Here is a 23,087-nt window from a genome sequence, read left to right as displayed (position 1 = left end):
CAGAATCACCCATGACACTGTTTTTGCCCCATCAGGCATTGGTATCTCAACCCAGAATTCCAATGGGCGGGAGACTGCGGGAACTATGGGATAGCTATGGGATAGCTACCCACAATGCAACACTCTGGAAATTGACACTAGCCTCGTACATGGACGCACACCACTTAATTAATGTGCTTAGTGTGGCCGCGTGCACTCGACTTTATACAATCTGTTTCCAAAAAACAATTTCTGTAAAATTGGAATAATCCCATAGTGTAGACATACCCTGTGATTAACAACTTTGCTGGCTAATTGAAAGGCTTTGCTGGCTAATTGAAAGGCTGATGGTTCAAACCCAAGTGAAGATGGAGGTGTTTTTAGTGATGAGAATCCAGTACATTTTAACAGGCAGAAAAGTGCCTCAATGCTGCTCTAGCCTCATTGGGCAAGCATAAGTGGCACTTTTGCCAGATGCATTGGTGGTATAGTGGTGAGCATAGCTGCCTTCCAAGCAGTTGACCTGGGTTCGATTCCCAGCCAATGCAGGGAAGTGACATTTTCTCTACTGGGAATTGGTTTTATTTCAGTCACGTTGTATCAGTTTATCAATGAAATGAGAGAATCAATGTCCTGCAGGTCATTCAACACACAGTGGAGGAAGAAAGGGGTGGGACTGTACAATGAGCTGTTGGAGTTATCTGGTATTACAATGTTTGGTTTATTTAAAAAAAAATATCTTTACTTCCCTCTCCCTTTTAGACTCAAAGCCTTTAAGGTCAGAAGGGAACAATGTGATCATCTAGTCCGACCTGCTGCACCTTGCAGGCCAAAAGACACCACCCACCCACTCCTGTAATAGACCCGGGAGGGGAGGCAGCTCTGTTCATTGCCCCTACCCCAGGCAGCACATGGAGGCCCTCTGCTCCCCTCCCCCCATCAGTGTGCAGAGATGTGCCAGCAGCACTGAGGTGGCTCCCTGCCCACTCTGCCTCCGTCCCTCCGTGCCACTCCCAGAAATGGCCGGCATGTCCCAGCATCCCCTGGGGTGGGGGGGAGTGTCTCCATTCACTGCCTCTGCCCCGAGTACCAACTCCGCAGCGCCCATTGGCCAGGAACTGCAGCCAATGGGAGCTCTGGGGGCAGTGCCTGCAGGCAGCGGCACACAGAGACCCCCTGGCCCCACCCACCTAGGACCTGCTGCCAGAGGGTTGTGTGTACCGGTCACTTTGGGCGCTGCAGTGCCCGGGGTAAGCGCCACCCCTCCTGCACTCCAACCTCCTCCCCCAGCGCAGAGCCAGCACCCCGCACCCAAATTTCCTGCCAGAGCTTTGCTTGTCTTCCTTTCACCCAGAACCATCGTCCTTCTCCTGGGCTGCAAGTAGCCACCCCTGGGAAGCCAAGAGGCAGGCACAGGATTCTGCCTCCCAGCAGCCAACCGCACCTCCCCAGGCTTTGCAGAACGACTGGTGGTGCTCTACTAACCCCACTTAGCCGCACTGAGGTGCTTAGCTTCTGCCCTGCCTTCCTCAGCTCGACTTTCCTCTTTTGCCCCATTGCTGCCTCACTCCCTCCTTTGGCAAGTCACACAGAGGAGGCAGCAGGAAGAGCCGGCCGCCATAGGCCAACCTCCCAGGGCAGAGGAGACCAAGCCACAAGGCTTCAAAAGGTGACTGGCCAAGGTCCTCTAGCTTTCCCCTGCTGATGCCAAGGCTTTTTCCCAGCTCATTTCACCACCCACGATCTTGCAGGGGTTGAGTTTATCACAGGTGTTACCCAAAATTGGGCCAGCTAGTAAGCTAATGACCCACCAGAGTTTGGCAGAAAGCAGCACGTTTATTATACTGACAGCTAAGCTCAAAAGAAGAAGCAGGGGGCAGCGGGGGTGACACACTCACACTTGCATACTCACGCTCCCAGGACAGGCACAGCACTGGAGATGTCAGGATTCTGCAAGGTAAGGCAGTCCGGGCAAAGGGCATTCACTGGAGGTACAAGCTTGTGAGTGCTCTCCTGAGCACAGGGCCCCTTCCCCTTTTAAGGGCCTGCACCTCATGGCCTGCGACTAGAGATGACTTGGCTGCATCTGGTTGGTCACACTCCACCCTGGGCAGTGTCCATGCTCTGGGTGTGTGAGTGCTGCCTAATTAGCGTCCCAGACACCTTGTCTACCTGGGAGCTCTTCTGCTCTTCAACCAGCCCATTCATCCCACGAGCATTCCAGGAGGGAGCGGGAGGGGAAAAGCCACTTCACAGGCATTCAGAGAGGGAGAGGAGACAAAAGTGGGAGCAGGGGAAGTACAACAGACCTTCTGAGCATAGAAATCACTGCTGCTCCTACAACAGCAGGGACAGGCCAGTAGGAGCTTGGAAAATTAAGCCATTGTGTTTCTGCCTGGTTTTGAACCAGGGACCTTTTGCATGTTAGGTAAACGTGATAACCACTACACTGCAGAAACTCTGTCAAAAGCCTTTGCCCCTCCCTTCATAAGTACATAAGAATGGCCATACTGGGTCAGACCAAAGGTCCATCAACCCCGCATCCTATCTGCCAACAGTGGCCAATGCCATGTGCACCATATGGACTGAACAGGTAATGATCAAGTGATTTCTCTCCTACCATCCATCTCCACCCTCTAACAAACAGAAGTTAGGGACACCATTCCTTACCCATCCTGGCTAATAGCCATTCATGGACTTAACCTCCATTCATTTATCTGCAAAAAGAAAGAGTACTTGTGGCACCTTAGAGACTAACAAATTTATTTGAGCATAAGCTTTGCTGGGCTAAAACCCACTTCATCGGATGCATGCAGTGGAAATACAGCAGGAAGATATATATATATACAGAAAACATGAAAAAAAATGGGTGTTGCCATACACACTATAACGAGTGAGCAGTTAAGGTGAGCTATTATCAGCAGGAGAAAAAAACCTTTTGTAGTGATAATCAGGATGGCACATTTCCAACAGTTGACAAGAAGATGTGAGTAACAGTAGGGGGACAAATAAACAAGAGGAAATAGTTTGACTTTGTGTAATGACCCATCCACTCCCAGTCTTTATTCAAGCCTAATTTAATGGTGTCCACTTTGCAAATTAATTCCACTTCAGCAGTCTCTCATGAGAGTCTGTTGTTGAAGGTTATTTGCTGTAATATTGCAACTTTTAGGTCTGTAAATGCGTGACCAGGAGATTGAAGTGTTCTCCGACTGGTTTTTGAATGTTATAATTCTTGACATGTGATTTGTGTCCATTTATTGTTTTACGTAGAGACTGTCTGGTTTGGCCAATATACATGGTGGAGGGCATTGCTGGCACATAATAACATATATCACTTTGGTAGATGTGCAGGTGAACGAGCCTCTGATAGTGTGGCTGATGTGATTAGGTCCTATGATGATGTCCCCTGAATAGATATGTGGACAGAGTTGGCTTTGTTGCAAGGATAGGTTCCTGGGTTAGTGTTTCTGCTGTTTGCTTGCTGGTAAGTATTTGCTTCAGGTTGGGGGGCTGTCTGTAAGCAAGGACAGGCCTGTGTCCCAAGATCTGTGAGAGTGAGGCATTGTCCTTCAGGATAGGTTGTAGATGCGCTGGAGAGGTTTTTGTTGGGGGGCTGAAGGTGACGGCTAGTGGGGTTCTGTTACTTTCTTTGTTGGGCCTGTCCTGTAGTAGGTGACTTCTGGGTACTCTTCTGGCTCTGTCAATCTGTTTCTTCATTTCAGCAGGTGGGTAATGTACTTGTAAGAATGCTCGATAGAGATCTTGTAGGTGTTTGTCTCTTTCTGAGGGTTGGAGCATATGTAGTTGTATTTTAGAGCTTGGCTGTAGACAATGGATTGTGTGGTGTGGTCTGGATGAAAGCTGGAGGCATGTAGGTAAGCATAGCAGTCAATATGTTTCTGGTATAGGGTGGTGTTTATGTGACCATCGCTTATTAGCACAGTAGTGTCCAGGAAGTGGATCTCTTGTGTGGAGTGGTCAGGTTTATGTTGATGGTGGGATGGAAATTGTTGAAATCATGGTGGAATTCCTCAAAGGTTTTCTTTTCATGGGTCCAGATGATGAAGATGTCATCAGTGTAGCGCAAGTAGAGTAGGGGCATTAGAGGATGAAAGCTGAGGAAGCGTTGTTCTAAGTCAGCCATAAAAATGTGGGCATACTGTGGGGCCATGCGGGTACCCATAGCAGTGCCGCTGACTTGAAGGTATACATTGTCCCCAAATCTGGAATAGTTGTGGGTGAGGACAAAGTCACAAAGTTCAGCCACCAGGTTTGCCGTGACATTATCAGGGATACTGTTCCTGACGGCTTGTAGTCCATCTTTGTGTGGAACGTTGGTGTAGAGGCCTTCCACATCCATAGTGGCCAGGATGGTGTTTTCTGGAAGATCACCAATGGATTGTAGTTTCCTCAGGAAGTCAGTGGTGTCTCGAAGATTGCTTTGAGTGCTGGTAGCGTAGGGCCTGAGAAGGGAGTCTACACAGCCAGACAATCCTGCTGTCAGGGTGCCATTGCCTGAAATGATGGGGCATCCAGGATTTCTACGTTTATGGATCTTGGATAGCAGATAGAATACCCCTGCTGCTTTTTTGGCCTGCTGCTTCTCTGTCTGGGATGTTTTTGTCAGTCCTGGCACACAAAGGGTATCATTGCAAGCGCCCACGAAGGCGAGATGAATTTTGCCTGCCTTGCTCAGCTTGACTTGCTTCCTCACCCCATTCCTGCCTTAGATCCTGGGTCGCCTGGTGGCTGAAGATGGTCCATTGTCTCGAGCGGTGCCAGAGCCTGACACAGTGCCCCGGGCCGCCTTTGCTCTGCACATGCCGGCCATGCACATTTGCAAATACTTTAAAGATCCTGTCAGTAAGTTCTGGAGACAGTTGCTCACCTTCAGAGGAAGCTCCCTAAAATTGGCCTGTCTCACCCAGTGGTACATTGACCTCTGTTCAGACTGAGCCGAAGGGGGGGGGCTCGCTGCTGTGGCTGCCGCTGCTGTGAGGGTGGCCACTGTTGCGGATGAAGCCATCCTGGAAGCACCTTCCACCTAGCCACCCACTGAAAATCCTGTAGGATGTAAGGTGGGAATAGAAGAACACGGGGGGGCGGGGGCCTTCCTAATCTCCTCCCCCTTCCGCCACTATTGGCCATCCCATACCTGGTGCTGCACCCAGTGGGGTAAAAAAAATACGGCCATATCGGAAGAGTCAGTTGGGTTCTTTATGGTTGTCCCGTCATTCTCCTCGGGCCTGACCTGCCCTCCAGCTCAGCCACCCACTGAAAATTGAAAAACAAAAAAGTAGAGCCGTACAAGGCTTCAAAGCCCACCAGGCCCAACCACCATTTCTAATACAGCAGAAAAGCCGCACTTCTCCTGACTAGGTAGGGACGTCCTATGGCCCCACAAGAAGTGGAAGGTCATCGTGTTCGGTCTCAGCAGCATTCGTGGAGCAGGGGGAAACACATGGCTGAGGTTAATGACAAGGTCCCCTTACGCCACCGGCTGAGCCATTCCTCACAGGCCAGCAACCATTTCTCCCAGTTCGCGTTCCCCACCTCGTCCCCAACCGAACGCTAGAAGGCCCAGCCATCAACCTGCAAACTCTTGCTGCCCTCCTCTTCCGCCCTGACTGATAGGGGGGAGTATTGAGCCTCCCTCCCTTAGGCCCTTCAGCATCCCTGGGGAACACCAACACCGCCCAAGTGACTTTGGGCCAGTAGGTCAACCAATAGGGCTGCCTCCTAGGCCAGCCTGCAGCCCAGCTTCAGGACTCAGAGGAAATGGAGCTCGCATCCCTACCTACAGGACTCCAGGCACGGCCAGGCTTCTGGATCAAACGTCCCCTCTTGTGCTCAAGTCACAACAGCTAGCGGGTAAAAGACAGGCTTTCATGGCCTTTGAGAAAGCAAGATCGAGCCTTGGAAGACCCAGCAGGGTTTGTGGCACAGGAATTGTCCTCAGATCCCACCGAGACTTCAGCTCAGATTGCAGGATTCAAAGTCCCGAGTGCTGCCCTTACACCATGGGACCAATAGGGAACCCCCAGACCTCTGCTGAGCTCTGGTGTGGATGACCCTGTGGGGGCAGCCCTGCCTTTACTCACCAAGTTGGCCTGCAGCAGTTTGCTGCAGCTCCCAGAGGCCTTTCTTAAACCAGACTGAGAGGCCAGTGGGCATGTGAGGAAGTTGCCCCTTCAGTCCCAGGCAGTACATGGCCCTTCCTAGGAAAGAACAAGTCCTGGGGGAAAAGGTGATGTCAAATAACAACTTGGAGAGATGCCTTCTTTCCTTCTGTGGGGAACTGTTCCCTTTTTACCTGACCAGGAACTTGAACCCTGGACTCTCAGATTAAAAGTCTGATGCTCTGCCAGCTGAGCTAGCCAGGCTTACACATAAATGAAGCAAATTTCATGAAGAAGAGAAACTAGTCATGAAAATGAAGGCAGGAAACAATACAGAAAACCTGCTACTCTCACTCTCTTAGCAGTCCTAGCCCCAGCCTGCTCCTCCATCCGGCGCCCTGAGGTCTTATTCTTTTTTCAGTTAAATATCAAATCCAGGAGAAAACACAGTTATACAAAGCAAAATGAAATCACAAACAGAAATGTCATTGGAAATACAGAAATAAAAAAGGAAAATGCAATCCCCATCACTTTATCGTGTCTGGGCCATTCCTGTATCGAGAGCCCCGCGAAGGTCCTGTCTGCTTACAAGAAACCTGGAGGAACTCATACCACAGCCTGAACATGAAACTCAACTGCTCCCAGGTGCTGCAGTAAAACCCTTTCCCTGCTGTGACGTTGCACTCCATAGGATTTTATGAAAATATGCTAATGAGTGTGAATATAATGTAACTGGAACATTCTTCATGCAAAAGTTCTCTTGTAAGGTATCATTACACAGCTTATAATCTACTGTGTGTGTTCATCCTATTTGTATGAACCGATCATTCCTGTATCTGAAACTAGAAATATGAACTATAACTCTGAGGTCCTGTTGTAATGATGCAAAGTGTGGGCCATTAATAGTGGTTTGGACTCTTGATGGCTCCGATCAACCAGGACAATTGACTGGAGATGGCTCTGTCCTGCACCATCTGTGAGTCAGGCCAGGAAGAATGAAGGCTTGGGGGTCTCACAGGACATGTGACCATGTCACCTGGTACAGGAATCCATCTTAAACCTGGGGCTCTTCCCAAGAGAGAGACAAGAATTCCTGCCTTGTACCAAAGCTGTATAAGGGGTGGAACTGAACAAACATGCTGCAGTCATGAGACATCCCCTAGCTACCACCTGAGCTGGAACACGGACTATACGAGGTGAAAAGATTGGGCCCAGACATAAAATAAGTCTAGTCTGCAAAAGAAGCTTATTGGAAGATCTCTGAGGGTGAGATTTGATCTGTATTGAGTTTCATACTGTATTAGGCTTGGGCTTGCATGTTTTGTTTTATTTTGCTCTGTGAAAAATACAAGGTCCATAGAGAAGGAAAAGAAAATGCCCTAGAAAAGTCTGTGTGTGTGTGTGTGTGTGTGAGATGGGTGGGAGGGTGTCTAGAAACCACTTTCCTCTAGTTTCTTTTCTCTGATTTCCTGTAGAAAATCTGAAGCAGGGAGCAAAAGCCATTGCCTTCTCTGAGGCTTGAACTCAGGACCTTCAGATTATGAGACTGACACGCTGCCAACTGCGCTAAGAAGGCTTGGAAAAGTTTTAGGCTCAGTGTTTATAGGACCCTCCTACAGCAGTGACTGGGGCAGGGAAGGAGCCAGAGATGTGCTGGAAGAAGCAGGGAGCTCTGGTGACCAGAGACTTTTCATGGCAGCTTTCACAGCAGCAAAGAAATCAATTCAGGCTGCCAGTGAACAATCTACTGGAACTAATGGCAGCACAGGGGGGATGTTTCCAAGCTATGCACCTACTTCCACATTTTAGAACTTACTCTCCTTTTCCTAGTAGGGCACTTTCCATGCAAATTAAGCAAAGCAAGTTGGGGAAACTACACAGGTAATAAAAACCAGTGCTCTAAATAAGGCTTGAATTCATAATCCCAGCAGTAGCCCCCTCTGCGCTAACCAGTTGCACCACTGCAGGTGCCTCTTAGGCAAAGCTGGGAAGCAGGCAGTTATCAGTCTCTGTGATTCAGACCTTTGCCTGGTAATTGAAAGGTTGATGCATCAAACCTAACTCAAGATGCGGCTTTTCAGCCATGAGACTCCAGGACATTTTGACAGAAAGAAAATCTCCTCTGTTTTGGTTTAGCCCCATTTGACTCCTTCTGCTCGTCTTCTCCCCCTCCCTCCAGTCTCTTTCCTTCCCCATTGGGGCCATGCAGAGAGGAGCCCCAGTCAGTCTCTGTCACAGAGTCTGTATCCCATAAAGGGAGGGAGGGAGGGAGGGGTTGCTCCAAAACACTGATAATGGGGTGGGGAGGGGTGGGCATGGTTAGGGGGAGAAAGGATGGAGAATTAACAGTGGGGCCCAGAGAGATTCCCCCAGATTGGGGAGATCCCCTGCTGCCCCCCATCAGCCAGCTGTGGGAAGAACAACTTGGGATTGCTTGGGGAAGCCACCTTTAAAAACACAAGTGTAACATTCTAGTTACATTTTAATAACACCAAAGCCTCCTCAATCCCAGGGTCACGATCACTGGAATGATTTTGCCTTGATATTTTACCAGCCGCAGACACAAAGCGAGTCAAATTACAGTTTCGGTCAGTCAGTGCACACACAAGAATCCGGAGGCTTTTAATTCCTTAGGTTCTGCTGCCATTTCATTTCTGTCCTGTTCCAAGATTTATCATTGTGCAAAGCAACGTTAGGCCCTTGGGAGTGTCCCCCTCAGTGCTGCCTGCCACCCCTGGGCAATTTAAAAGGGCCCAGGGACCCCCGCCACCACCGCCAGCAGCACAAGGGGACTAAGGCGGTTTCTTGCCCGCCCTCACTCCATGTGGCACGTCACTCCCGAAGCAGCTGGCACCTCCCTGGTGTGGGGAGGTCTCCGTGCGCTGCCCTGCCCTGAGTGCCAACTCTGCCAGCTGTGGCAATGGGGCTGCGGGGTGAAGTCTGCGGGCAGCCATGCACAGAGACACCCCTGGCCCTCCCGCAGGGGCTGCTGCCAGAGGAGGGTGCAGGTTGCTTTTGGGAGATGCCCGAGGTAAATGCTGCACCCCTCACCCTCTCCTGCACCCCCAACCCCAACGCAGACCCCACACCTGCACCCAAACTCCCTCCAGAGCTTGCCCCCTGCACACCCTCCTGCAGCACAACCCCCTGACTGAGCCCAGACCCTGCACCCAAACTCTCCCAGAGCCCAGCCCCTCTCCCTCCCACACCCAAACTCCCTCCCAGAGCCTTAGGCACGTGTGTGTGGGGGGTGGGGCAGGACTTGGTCCCATTCTGGGCACCACCAAAAATTGTACAAACCTGCCGCCCCTGTCAGCCCAACCTTCTGCTGACGCACCTCAGCCCCCACCCGTGCAGGGTTTGAAGCTTCCATTGCTTAAATTCCAGGACACTGAGGGATTTCAGCTCCCCTTTGCCCAGAGGGAACTTCACCCCACTCCCAGCCAGGTTCTTGTCCATGGGATCACTGTAGGGGGGCTGGGTCCCGCTGGGTCTTTTCTCTCTCTGTGACAGGCCAGGGTGCAATAACTGGGGCATCTGAGCACCCAGGACCTTCTGTGGGGCTGCCATTCCCCTTCCCCTTCTGTGGTCTCATCAGTCATTGACTCCAGCCTTTTTTCTATCCATCATCAGCATCATCCCAAGCAAACTGCACTCGCCTCAAAAAGACAGTGTCCCCTGGTGGGTGTAAATCACTGACCTCTCTCCTCTCTGAGCACTGACTGCCCCTCTGTTTCCTTGCCTCTCAGTCTGTGCAGATGGGACCTTTCCCTCCAGTGTTGGAGGATTCGCCCTTCTCATCTACCCTTGTCCCAAGCAGCACAGCAGGTGGGAATCTTAAATGTACCAAGGTGACTTAGGAGCAGAAACCACCCCCCAGACCTTCCATGCAATTGGCACTTGCCCCTCACTGAGCAGGATTGAAACTGGTGCAGGGAGACTGCTGGGCCACATCCCCTCTGGGCATGAGCAAAGCACCAGGGTGAAAAAATGAACTTGGAGATGCTGGGGATTGAACCCAGGGCCTCATACATGCAAAGCATGTGCTCTACCACTGAGCTACATCCCCAGATGGTTTAGGTGGGCTATGGGTTACACTCAGAGCCCTCCTGTTTCCACTGCATCCAGTGACCTATAAGCCTCATGAGAAGCCCATTCCCCTCTCTGAGGGCCAGTCCTGCTCTCCTGGAGGTTAATTGTTCATAGGGGTCACTTTGCAGCAGGGCCAGATTCTATGTGTGGGGCAGAGAGAGTTTGTGCCCTGGACTCAGGGTGCAGAGATACGCTCAGCCCTCTCCCCGGCATTGGGTGGGGGGTGCTGCCACCCCGTGCTGCAAGGTCATGGTGGGGGTCGCTGTGAGCAGCTGAACACCTACCCTGGCGGCAGAATCGGGGTGGGGAGCTCAGATGTTTCCACCTGCCTGTGAAGTCCAGCTTTCCCCAGCACATTCACTGCGGTGCAATTGGGTCACTGTTTCCATGGCTGAACAGCAAAGAATCATTCCCAGTTTCCCTTCTATCGACAGCAGGATTAGCCTGTGTCAGTGGTTAATGAGGTGGATCTTGTGGTAGATTGTTATTCATTCCCCACCTTGACAATTCACACAGTCCCTTTCCTACTCAAATCCCCAGCACCTCGGTGATCCTGGTAGCAGGGGTTGGGTCCTGAGATTTTCAGGGTCCTTTTTCCTCCACCTGGAGTGAACTCAGCTTTTCCCCCATCCCAGACAATCCATGAAATAACAACAGGGGCATAAAGAAAGAGGGGAGGGAACATCTCACAGCCAGGGCTGGATGTGCCCAGGGCCCCCTGCTTGTCCATTGTTTCCATGGAATTTGGCCCCCTGCTTTGCACAAGGGACAGAGAAAGATCTTGCTGTTCCTGTGTCTGTGCAAGGAAAATTGTGCTTCCCTAGGAAAGAGAGGCGGGAAATGGCCCCATGGTGGGACAATATCCTCAGGATTAAGACCTAAGGACTCAGGCTGAGACCTGATAGAACTGCACGCATCTGGGATTTAACAAATTGTCTTCCCTGGAGCAGGGCCAGATCCAGCGTTTTTGCCGCCCCAAGCAGAGGGGAAAAAAAAAAAGCTGCAATCAGCAGCAAGTCCTTCCCTCCAAGAGGGCCAAACTGCTGCTGAAGCCTCCCCTTTCCTTTGGTCGCCCCAGGCACCTGCTTGCTGCTGTGGTGCCTGAAGTCAGCCCTGCCATGGAGACAGTGGGAAGATGGGGGCATCAGGAAAATACCATGGATTCGTTTACATTGCAAGTGAAGAATAACTGAAGCATTTCTGGTTTAAAGTCACTTTTCCCTGACTGGGAATTGAACCCAGGCCTTGGCAGTGAGAGTGCCAAATCCTAACCACTAGACCACCAGGGAGCTGATGTTATTTTTTTTCTCTCTTATGCTACACTTTCTTAGGCTACTTTCTATCCACTTTCTGAAACTGCTCCATTGTCCATTCCCTGAGGGGCTGGGAGCAGAAAGTGCAGGAATCCCTGTACTCAGGGTCACAACCTGAGCCCAACCCAAGCCACTGAAACAAACTCAAATCATGCTTCCTCCAGCAGGATCACAGAGCCACACAAAAAAACCCCATGAGGAACAATCCTCCTCTGTCTTCATTTACCCCATCACAACCCTCTCAGCAGCCCGCTCTTGCAGGAAGGACACTGATTTGATAGGAGCTCTGGCATAGAGACCAAGGGAGGGGTGTTGCTCCCCCTGGGTGTGAGCTGATCACATTCTGATTCCATGTAACGGGCCTCTGAGCTTTGCCATCTTGTGAGTTCTGAGTGCTGAGACCCTGGACCCTTCTGCTGGGAGCATGGTGATTGCACAACAGCTGCAAGCCCTTTTCCCGTCTCCTTGTCCTCCTCAGCTTCCCCAGATCTTCCCCACAAATGGTTCTATCAGGCGCTGGAGGAGCTAAGGACCTGCAGGTTTCCCTCACCTACCTCTTAAGGCAAACAGTGATTCCCTTCTCTGACACTCCTGGGTCAGGCTTCTTTTGAGTTTTCCTCAGGGACCTGATTCCCTGTGAAAATGTGTGTGTGGGGAACTGGCTTGTCTACCCCCTCTCTGGGAGCTGAGAAGCTTTCAGACTCTCCCCACTAGATGAGTCCAACAGCACCTCCCACTGGTGGGAGAATCCTAAATGCCACCCTCCCCGCTGGTTACTCTGACCAGCTGATGGTGACAGCATGTTAAATCAACCCCAGCTCTCTGGGCTGAGAGCAGCATCTAACCAGCCTTGTGACAGCTCCGGTTTGCTCGCTGGAGCCATAATGAACCAGGAAAGAAGGCAAATGTCAGACAGGAACCTCAGCTCCGCAAATAAATGCCCTCAGGGCTCCTTCTACACTGCGACTGGGCACTTGACTGACTTCAAATCCAGCCAGCCCAGTTGATAGAGCATGAGACTCTTAATCCTGCCAGCATGAGTTTAAGCCCCATATTGGGCAGCAGCAACAGCTCTTAGGTGTCACTCTTATGCTTATAGTCACAGCCCAAAATGAAATAAATTCTCTGTCCGCTCTACAATCTAAGGCAGATCAGGTTCCTTCCTCTCTGAGCTTCAGTAAAACATGAAGAGAGAACAAATAGAATTTCCTCCTCTTCCATTCTACCCCAGGCAAGAAGAGGGATAATAACCATTTAACAGATGACTGCAGAGAGAAAAGTTTGGTCTTTATAAATAGGATGATGATCAATTGGTCTCCATGTCCACTGACGGTAGGACAAGAAGTAATGGGCTTAATCTGCAGCCAGGGAGATTTACGTTAGATGCTGGGAACAGCTTTCTAACTCTGAGGTACGTCTACACTACGGGACTATTCGAATTTGCATAAACCGGTTTTGTAAAACAGATTTTATAAAATCGAGTGCGTGCGACCACACTAAACACATTAAATCGGTGTTGTCGTCCATGGTCGAGGCTAGCGTCGATTTCTGGAGCGTTGCACTGTGGGTAGCTATCCGTAGCTATCCCATAGTTCCCGCAGCCTCCCCGCCCCTTGGCATTTCGGGTTGAGATCCCAGTGCCTGATGGGGCAAAAATCATTTCGCGGGTGGTTCTGGGTACAGCCTCACCCTCCCTCCCTCCCTCCTGAAAGCGGCAGACAACCGTTTCGCGCCTTTTTGCTTGGTGAACCGTGCAGACGCCATAGCACAGCAAGCATGGACCCTGCTCAGCTCCATACCGCAATCGTGAATGTTTTAAACACCTCGCGCACTCTCGTGCAGTATATGCTGAACCAGGACCTTCGAACCGAGGCGAGTAAGAGGCGGATACGGCAGCGCGGCGATGACAGTGATGAGGCGTAGACACAGAATTCTCTCAAACCGCGGGCCCGGCGCTTTGGAGATCCTGATGGTAATGGGGCAGATTCTATCCATTGAAGCGCCGATTTTGGGCCGAAACAAGCACTGACTGGTGGGACGCATTGTGTTGCAGGTGTGGGACGATTCCCAGTGGCTGCGAAACTTTCGCATGCGTAAGGGCACTTTCATGGAACTTTGTGACTTGCTTGCCCCTGCCCTGAAATGCCATAATACCAAGATGAGAGCAGCCCTCACAGTTGAGAAGCGAGTGGCGATAGCCCTGTGGAAGCTTGCAACGCCAGACAGCTACCGGTCAGTCGGGAATCAATTTGGAGTTGGAAAATCTACTGTGGGGGCTGCTGTGATGCAATTAGCCAAAGCAATCACTAAGCTGCTGCTACGAAGGTTGTGACTCTGGGAAACGTGCAGGCCATAGTGGATGGCTTTGCTGCAATGGGATTCCCTAACTGTGGGGGGGCGATAGATGGAACCCATATCCCTATCTTGGCACCGCAGCACCAGGGTACCCAGTACGTAAACCGGAAGGTACTTTTCAATGGTGCTGCAAGCACTGGTGGATCACAAGGGACGTTTCACAAACATCCACGTGGGATGGCCAGGGAGGGTTCATGACGCTCGCGTATTCAGAAGCACTACTCTGTTTAAACGGCTGCAGCAAGGGAATTACTTCCCAGACCAGAAAATAACAGTTGGGGATGTTGAAATGCCTGTCGTTATCCTGGGGGACCCAGCCTACCCCTTGATGCCATGGCTCATGAAGCCATACACAGGCAGCCTGGACAGTGGTCAGGATCTGTTCAATTACAGGCTGAGCAAGTGCAGAATGGTGGTGGAATGTGCATTTGGCCGTTTAAAGGCTCGCTGGCGCACATTACTGACTCGCTCAGACCTCAGCCAAACCAATGTCCCCTATGTTATTGCTGCTTGCTGTATTCTCCACAATCTCTGTGAGTGTAAGGGAGACCTTTATGGCGGGGTGGGAGGCTGAGGCAAATCACCTGGCCGCTGATTACGCAGCCAGACACCAGGGAGATTAGAAGAGCACACCAGGAGGCGGTGCGCATCAGAGAAGCTTTGAAAATGAGCTTCATCAATGGCCAGGGTACAGTGTGACTGCTGTGTTTGTTGATGAACACCCAACCCCTTGATTGACTCAGTCCCTGTAAGCAACTCCCCTCCTTCGAGTACAGCTTACTTATGCAAATAAAGTCACTCTCATTTAAAAGCATGAATTCTTTATTAATTCATTATAAAAAGGGAGAGAAGTAAGGGTGTGCTTTGGGAGGAGGAAAGGAGGGATGGAGAAGGCCATTAAAAAAATTCAGAGTAACGACATCCTTCTGGTTGGGCTGTCCACGGGGTGGAGTGGGCGGGTGCAGGCCTCCCCACGCGTTCTTACACGTCTGGGTGAGGAGGCTAAGGAACATGGTGAGGGGAGGGTGGTTATACAGGGGCTGCAGCGGCACTCTGTGATCCTGCAGCCGTTCCTGAAGCTCCACAAGACGCCGGAGCATGTCAGTTTGATCACGCAGCAGCCCCAGAGTTGCATCCGCCACGCGGATCTTCCTGCCGCAACCGCTGATTTTCCTGCCGGTCTTCCTGCCGCCACCTCTCATCTCGGTTGTCCCTCCTGTCCTCACGTTCACTGGCCTCTTTCCTGTAATTTGAAACCACGTCCTTCCACTCATTCAGATGAGCTCTTTCATTGCGTGTAACTTCCATAATATCCGAGAACATCTCATCTCGCGTCTTCTTATTCATCCGCCTTATCTGTGCTAGACTTTGGGATGGAGGAGGGATGGTTGAAAAATTTGCAGCTGCATGAGGAGATAAATATTTAGAAAGATACATTTTACAGAACAATGGTTATACTGTTTCACAGTGAACATCACTATTCACCTAGCACATGTGATTTCCCTACAAGGTCGCATTTTCATCTTAATAGTGACTGCTTGCAGCTCTGGGGTTACAGATCTCACAGACACATCAGGTCCAGGCATCAGAATTCAGCTTGCATGCGGCCATGGTAAGCCACTGTCTCAGTGATTTACCCCTCCCCCCCAACGCATGGCTAATACCACGCTAGCTCCCTGCTAATCAACAACCTTCCCCCTCCCCCCCACCCACTGCTTGTCCGGTAGCTTGGGAAGATCGCCTCGCTGGTGACCAAACAGAAAAGATCATTGGCATTTCCTCCTCCCCCCGCTTCGCTACGTGCAGGAAAGTGTTTTTTTTAAGCTGCTGCATTCCACGAACCCAGTAGAGAAATGGCCACCCTCCTTACTTAAATTCCTGATTTTTAACCAGGTTATCCTGAACGATATCACTTTGCTGAGGATAACAGAACAAGATAAGAGCGGATGCTTCTTGAATGCCAGCAGTCCCGGGACCATACACTGCGATGCTTTGCCACGCAATGATCCTGATTACTTGCTACATGCATGGCATGGTAAAGTGTCCTACCATGGTGGGCGGAACAAGGATGCCTTGCCCAGAAACCTTCTGCAAAGGCTTCTGGAGTACCTACAGGAGCGCTTCATCGAGATGTCCCTGGAGGATTTCCTCTCAATCCCCGGACATGTTAACAAACTTTTCTAAGTAACTATACTGTCTGCGAATGCATCCCAAGTCCTCAGGGCAAATCAATCATTAAAAAAGGCTTGCTTAAAAAACACTGTTTGCTATTTGCAAAGGTACACTCACCAGAGCTCCCTTCCATGGCGTCATTCTCTGGAATAGTTGCTTGTGAGGGCTGGGAGCAGGAGTAATTCCGTCAGGGTGATAAAAGCTCCTGGCTGCTGGGGTCACGGAGTGCTGTGTGCTCTCTGCTAGGTCTTCCTCTTCTTCTTCCTCTTCATCTTCCCCGTCTGCATAATCCTCAGACATGGCAGAGATTACAACCCCACCTCGGAATCCACGGTCAGGGTGGGGTACTTGTGGCGCAGCCCCTAAAATTGCATGCAGCTCAGCATAGAAGCGGCATGTTTATCGACCTGCCCGGACCTTCCGTTTGCGTCTGTGGTTTTCTGGTAGGCTTGTCTGAGCTCCTTAACTTTCACTCTGCACTGCACTGAGTCCCTGCTGTGGCCTTTATCCGTCATAGCCTTAGAAATTCTTTCAAATACTTTTTCATTTCGTCTTTTGGAACGCAGTTCTGTTAGCACTGAATCCTCTCCCCATATAGCGATCAGATCCAGTACCTCCCGAGCGGTCCATGCTGGGGCTCTTTTTCGATTCTCAGGAGACTGCATTGTTAACTGTGCTGATGAGCTCTCCACGCTGGGAAGCAGGAAATGAATTTCAAAAGTTCGCGGGCTTTTCCTGTCTACCTGGCCAGTGCATCCGAGTTGAGAATGCTGTCCAGAGCGGTCAGTGGTGCACTGTGGGATACCGCCCGGAGGCCAATACCGTCGATTGCGGCCACACTAACCCTATTCCGATATGTTAATACCGATATTAGCGCTACTCCTCTCGTCGGGCAGGAGTACAGAAACCGATTTAAAGAGCCATTAAAATCGATATAAGGTGCCTCCTAGTGTGGACGGTTGTGGCGTTAAATTGGTTTTACGCTCCTAAAACCGATTTAAACGCCTAGTGTAGACCAGGCCTCAGCCTCCTACTTCACCAATGTCAGACTCTGAGTGCAGTTAAGCTCTGGAATAGGCTCCCAAAGGCGTCTGTGGTGTCTCTCTCCTCAGAGGTTTTTAAGAACAGGTTGAACAAACCTCTGTCGAGGAGACTCTGCATATACTTGGTCCCATAGACAACCTGCTCTGGCTCTATCTGCTACCTTCATCGTGTTTGGATGTAAAGGTGGGAAATGATGGGGAAATTGGCCCCTCTTTCCAGTTTAAATGTTGTAACTTCTACATCTAGACCGGGGTGGCCAACCTGAGCCAACGTAACTGCCAAACGTGCACCTTTGTATGCAACTGCTGAGTCAGTTGTGAACCTTGCTACCATTATCATTATCCCTTTGAAATGATGATGGTGATGGACACTTGGCTCTATATCCCAGAGTGCCCTGGACGTCTACAGGCTGCATTAGCCAATCCAACCATTCGGCACTTGCAGATGGGCACCTCTGTATTGTGCCTGAGTCTTGTACAGCTATGAATGGCTGGTAGATACCGACACTTTCCCGTCTTTTTAACCAGCACTAATACCCAGCCAGGCCAGGGCTGGGAAGAGAGAGAGAGCAGCAGGTTTCCCCTATTGTTTCCCACTCATTTTTTCTTGACTAGCTTCACTTCTGCACCAACTTGAAGTTTTTTTATGTGAGCCTGGCTAGCTCAGTTGGTAGAGCATCAGACTTTTAATCTGAGGTCCAGGGTTCAAGTCCCTGGTCAGGTAATAAACTTCTCACTATTTTTGTAAAAATCTGATTTTCTGGAATCTTCTTCGGGTGTTACTCTTTCTCTTCAGGATTTTGCAAATCCTAAGAAGGGCCTTTGTGTGGGGGGGATTGAAGGGGCAACTTCCTGACAGCCCCTCTGACCTTGCAGCCTGGAGGAATAAAGGCCTCTGGGCATAGAGCATGTTCCTTCCCTGCACACGCAAACACACAGAATATCCCTAAGGAATTAGAATCACCTGCTGCCTTCCCCTGTCCTGCTGGATCCCCAAATGAGGACGCTCTTCAGCCCGAACCCATGTCCCCTCTATTCCCAGTGCCCCTCAATCCCAACCCACAGGCCCCCCTCCTCACGCTGCTCCTCAATCCCAACCCACAGCTCCCTCCTTCCCTCCAGCAGCAGGTGCTTCAGACCCCTCAGGAAGATTTTCTTGCAAGGTTTCGTGTATGAGTCTGCATGTGGATTTCACAGTATGTTGGAAATAGGTTGGGTTGCTTGCCGAAATGATCACTGGTGGCTGGTGTTGGATTCCCAGTCTCCATGTTACAGGGGCAGGAGAAACAAAGGGTTGTTATCCTTGTTGTGTGAATCAAGGACTCAACCCTCGGTGCAAACTAAATGAGCTGCCCACAGATTCTGGCAGCCACAATGAGCATTTGGTGCAAGAGCCCAGACCTGCCCCTGTCCCAGAGGAGGATCATCCACGAGGGCTTGGACCACTGACCTATCAGCTCTTAACTCCCAAACTTTGAGTAACTCTATTATCAGTGCCAGTGAGTGTAATTTAAACCATAAGAAAAACCACACTGGGCTGGACCAAAGGTCCACCTAGCTCTGTATTTTGTCTTCTGACAGTAGCCAATACCAGGTGCTCTAAAAGCATCTCAACAAGGCACCACTAGGAGTTGAACCCAGCATCTCCTGTTTACAAAACAGGTACTTTAACCAGCTAAGCCATGGTGCCTGCCTGTGACTAAAGTAAAGTGTCTGCTCACACCTGACTCCCTGCCATCCCCCCCTGGGCCCCACGAAGCAGAGCAGCAGGGGTGTGTGTGTGTGTGTGTGTGTGTGTGTGTGTGTGTGTGTGTGTGTGTGTGTGTGTGTGTGTGTGTGTGAGAGAGAGAGAGAGAGAGCAGGTCTGCACTACACAGTTATTTGAGCCCAATTATATTGCTCAGGTGTGTGAAAAACACACAACGCTCCCTCGGTCGGCAGCTTGTGGCTGGTGCACACACTGCAATGCCACGTCTGGTGACAAAACTGCCCTGTTTTGCTGACAAAATAAAACCACTTCGATGAGAGGTCTAGAGCTTTTTCCAGCAAACTTGAAGTGACAGAGTGTCAGTGTAGATGCTGCTGTTCATTATATCACCATAACTGGCCTGTGCCAGTATCCCACAATGCCCTCTGTGAACTCGCCTGCCCTGCATTCCTGCTACAGAGCCATGGGGCCCTCCCCTTTCATCGCTCCAGGAAGTTCTGACAGCTGAGCCTGCTGCTCTGCTCCGGCAGCCAGGAGCAAATCACTGCCGTGGATGCTGCTCTCTCCCGCCCTGCGAACACAGAGCAGGTGGTGGGAACTTCCTTACATGGGGGGGGCACCGGCATCCGAACTGTGACACCCCCAGGACACCCCTTCCCTCGAGGAGGCTCTTACCTTCTAAACAGGGACAGCGGGTCTCTAGTAAAATCATTAAAGGGAAGGAGAAAACTCGAAAGAGGTTCCTCCTGGCGCTCACGTCCGTGAACCCGAATACTCTCTCAGTCCTCAAAGAGAGACCTGGAGAAGGAGACTTGCTGAAGCAAAGCCACAGGGGTCTCTGAGGTTTCCCTGGCCCCTCGCCCCTGTCCTGCCTGGCTGATGTCAGCATCTCTCTGTGAGGTCACCACCTCCCCACCACCTTTGACCAATAGTCTGAGGTCCTGCAAAAGGCCTTTGTGATGTCACTGCCTGTCACGGACTCACAGATCGTGCCCACTCTTGGCCCCGTGCGGTCCATGGGGTGCCCCTTTCAGTGCGACAGCCCTTCACGAAGTCCACTCTCTCGGGGTCAGGCCCCCCACCTCCTGGAGCCGCACCTCTCTGAGCCTTAGCACGTCTGTCTCTTGCCGTGGGCCCCCTCAGGGAGTCCACGCGCTCTGGACCCCCTGGGCCTCCTCACCCCCGAAGGGGATGATGCCCCCTGTTCGCTAAACCGGAGTGACTCTCAGCCAGCATAAAACAGGAGGGTTTATTGAGAGTTGAACACAGCACAGGAAACTCTCAGGGCCTCAGGCCTGGCCTCTCACAATAACAGCACATCCCAGTCCCCTTGCAGCCAGGTGGGCTCTGCCGGCTTCCTCGCCAGCCCGAGCCCCGCTGCTTCCCAGCTGGGCCTCTGATATCCCCAGCCCCAGGGCCGGCTCCAGACCCCAGCACGCCAAGCAGCGCGTGGCGGCCCTATCCCGGGGCGGCAGGCTGGGCGGCGGATCTGCCGCAGTCATGCCTGCGGGAGGTCCACCGGAGCCCCGGGATGACCGGACCTGCTGCAGGCATGACTGCGGAGGGGGCGCTCGTCCCGCGGCTCCAGTGGACCTCCCGCAGCTGCGGACATTCGCTGGTCCCGTGGCTCGGCTGGACCTCCCGCAGGCATGCCAGCCGAAACTGAAGCGGCGCCGCCCGACCTGCGCACCGTCCGCAGCTGCGGGGGGTCCAGCCGAGCCGCGCGACCAGCGGACCCTCCGCGGTCATGCCTGCAGGAGGTCCGCTGCTCCCAGGTCTCGGGCACCTCCCGCGCATGACTGCTTGGGGTGGCCAAATAGGTAGAGCCGCCCCTGCCCGGCCCCAAGCTCCACCTATGTGCATTGTCTTTTCTCCAGGTAAACAGGGTTCCTGGGCCTCCTCTCCTCTCCGGGGTCCTCTCTCTGCAGCCCATTTTATTCCCACTGGCCAGAACCGGCTGTGACTCCTGAGCTGGGTCTCCGGATGACCAGGTCACCAGTCGCTGGGGTCTCCATCCTCCAGGCCATCAGCCGGGGTCCCAAGTCCCTCTCCGATCCTCTGTAACAACAAACTCCCTCTGCCCTTCACCTCGTTAAACTGCATGGTAACACCTGGGGACACTGAGCCCCACTCCTGGTCCACTACTGGAAAACTCCCAAGAAAATCCGCCACTTCGGCAGAGTGCTGTGGGGCAGTTCCTCTCCCAAGCTTGGGAGCCAGGGGAGCAGAGCAGCTGGGGCCCAGGCCTCCATGGGGAAGCAGAAGGGGCTGGCCCCAGGCCATCGTGGGACATGGGGGCTGGCTAATTCCTGCGGGAAGTGGGTGACCAGCCCCAGCCTGCTCTGCTCCCCTGGTCCCAGGCTTGTGTTGGTGTTGGCTGGATTTGTGCGGTGTTTGTGTGTGTGTGGCTGGATTCATGCATGTGTTCATGTATGTTTGCAATTGTGTGTGTGTGTGTGTGCTCTGCTGCCTTCTGCCGGCACGACAGTTTCTCCGTTTGTCACAGCCCCCATACCGTCGACCCGGTGGTGATTTCCCCATCTTACAAGGGCTGGCTGGCCTGACCTTTCTCCCCTCTGTGGAGTGTGGCGGGGCTGCAGCTCACCCCTATGGGGCAGGAGTGCCAAGGTGCGGTGCTGGGCTCCAATGCACCTGGAGAGCAGCTCAGGTGAGGAAGGGCAGGGCCTGTGGTGTTCGTTGTGCGTTGCCTGGTGCTGGGCCATTGCACAATCCCCAGCCACGCCGCACAGTGCACCCGAGAGGGAGTGGGGGCCAAGCAGATGATCCAACACGAGGGGATCATTCTCATGGGTAGCTGTCCAGTGGCAGTGAGTTCCACAGGCCTCGGCACATGCTGTGTGGGGCAGGAGGTCCTTGTATTTGGAGCAGTGGGAGTGAACTGTGTGCAGTTGTGTCTCTGAGCACGATTGTGAATATTGTGGTGTGGGGGGAGTGATTGTGAGTGTGGCTGGGGGTGTGATTGTTTCTCTCTTTGGGGTTGGGCTAGCATGTCCCTGTGGGTGTGTTGTGTGTGAGTGTTCTTGGGATTGTGTGAGTCCCTGTGTGTGTGTGTGTGTGTGTGTGTGTGAGACTTGCTGCAGGATACAAAATCCTGCAAAGCCACCAAACACACAGAGTGGGGCTCAGCCCCACCAGCAGGAGGCAGCAGGGACACACACGTCTCTCCTGGGCCAGCGTGGACAATTTCCCATCACGGCCCGGCACAGTGCTGGTGCCCCCACACGGGGTGGGCAGTGACCGAGGGGGCGGGCCAGGGCTTGGGTGTATGGGGCGGGGTAAGGCTTTGGGGAAGGCGGAGCAGGGCTTTAGGGGCAGGCACAACGGTGGGCGGGGCTTTGGGGGCGGGCACAGCGGGGGCTGGGGAAGGAGCAGGCCGGGGCAGGTCTGTCCGGGGTGTCGCTGTCCCTGCAGCGGGTGTTTAGAGCCGGGCTCCCCGGGGCAGGGGCAGGGCAGCAGGGGTGCAGGGGCGGGGCTTTGGGGCGGGCACAGCGGGGGCGGGGCTTTGGGGCAGGCACAGCGAGGGGTGCAGGGGCGGGGCTTTGGGGGCGGGCACAGCGAGTGGCGGGGCTTTGGGGCGGGCACCGCGGGGGGTGCAGGGGGCAGGGCTTTGGGAGCGGGCACAGCGGGGTGCAGGGGCAGGGCTTTGGGGCAGGCACAGCGAGGGCGGGGCTTTGGGGGCGGGCACAGCGGGGCTGGGGCTGGGGAAGGACTCATTCCGGCCGGGGCAGGTCTGTCAGGGTGTCGCTGTCCCTGCAGCGGGTGTTTAGAGCCGGGCTCCCCGGGGCAGGGGCAGGGGCAGCAGGGGGGGCAGGGGCAGGCACAGCGGGGCAGGGCTTTGGGGGCCAGGCACAGCAGGGGTCAGGGGCAGGGCTTTGGGGCAGGCACAGCGAGGGGCGGGGCTTTGGGGGCAGGCAGCAGGGGTCCAGGGCAGGGCTGGGGGGGGGCACAGCGGGGGCGGGGCTTTGGGGGCGGGGCACAGCGGGGCTGGGGGCTGGGAAGGACTCATTCCGGCCGGGGCAGGTCTGTCAGGGTGTCGCTGTCCCTGCAGCGGGTGTTTAAACCAGGCTCCCCAGGGCAGGGGCAGGGCAGCAGGGGGTGCAGGGGCACGGCTTTGGGGGCGGGCACAGCGGGGGTGCAGGGGCGGGGCTTTGGGAGCGGCACAGCCCAGGGGGTGCAGGGGCGGGGCTTTGGGGGCGGGCACAGCGGGGCTGGGGGCTGGGGAAGGACTCATTCCGGCCGGGGCGGGTCTGTCCGGGGTGTCGCTGTCCCTGCAGCGGGTGTT

General features: G+C 53.1%; 1 protein-coding gene and 5 non-coding genes across 6 annotated transcripts in view; 2 read left to right on the top strand and 4 right to left on the bottom strand.

Annotated features, from left to right (window-relative positions):
• The window catches only part of LOC120385078 (zinc finger protein 850-like), a gene marked incomplete at its 5' end in the record, with an annotated part of 387,202 nt that overhangs the window by 300,951 nt on the left and 63,164 nt on the right, over window positions 1-23,087 (bottom strand). The window lies entirely within an intron of this gene.
• On the top strand, window positions 456-527 carry TRNAG-UCC. Its single transcript has one exon. It is a non-coding gene; the product is annotated as a tRNA-Gly (tRNA).
• On the bottom strand, window positions 7,605-7,677 carry TRNAM-CAU. Its single transcript has one exon. It is a non-coding gene; the product is annotated as a tRNA-Met (tRNA).
• Window positions 10,099-10,170, bottom strand: TRNAA-UGC. The gene has a single exon. It is a non-coding gene; the product is annotated as a tRNA-Ala (tRNA).
• Window positions 11,411-11,482, bottom strand: TRNAE-CUC. Its single transcript has one exon. It is a non-coding gene; the product is annotated as a tRNA-Glu (tRNA).
• On the top strand, window positions 17,729-17,800 carry TRNAK-UUU. Its single transcript has one exon. It is a non-coding gene; the product is annotated as a tRNA-Lys (tRNA).

The sequence above is a fragment of the Mauremys reevesii genome, linkage group 17 (assembly GCF_016161935.1).
Source record: "Mauremys reevesii isolate NIE-2019 linkage group 17, ASM1616193v1, whole genome shotgun sequence".
NCBI lineage: Eukaryota > Metazoa > Chordata > Testudines > Geoemydidae > Mauremys > Mauremys reevesii.
Note: the sequence above shows the minus strand (reverse complement) of the source record. Positions and strands in the feature narration are given on the sequence as shown.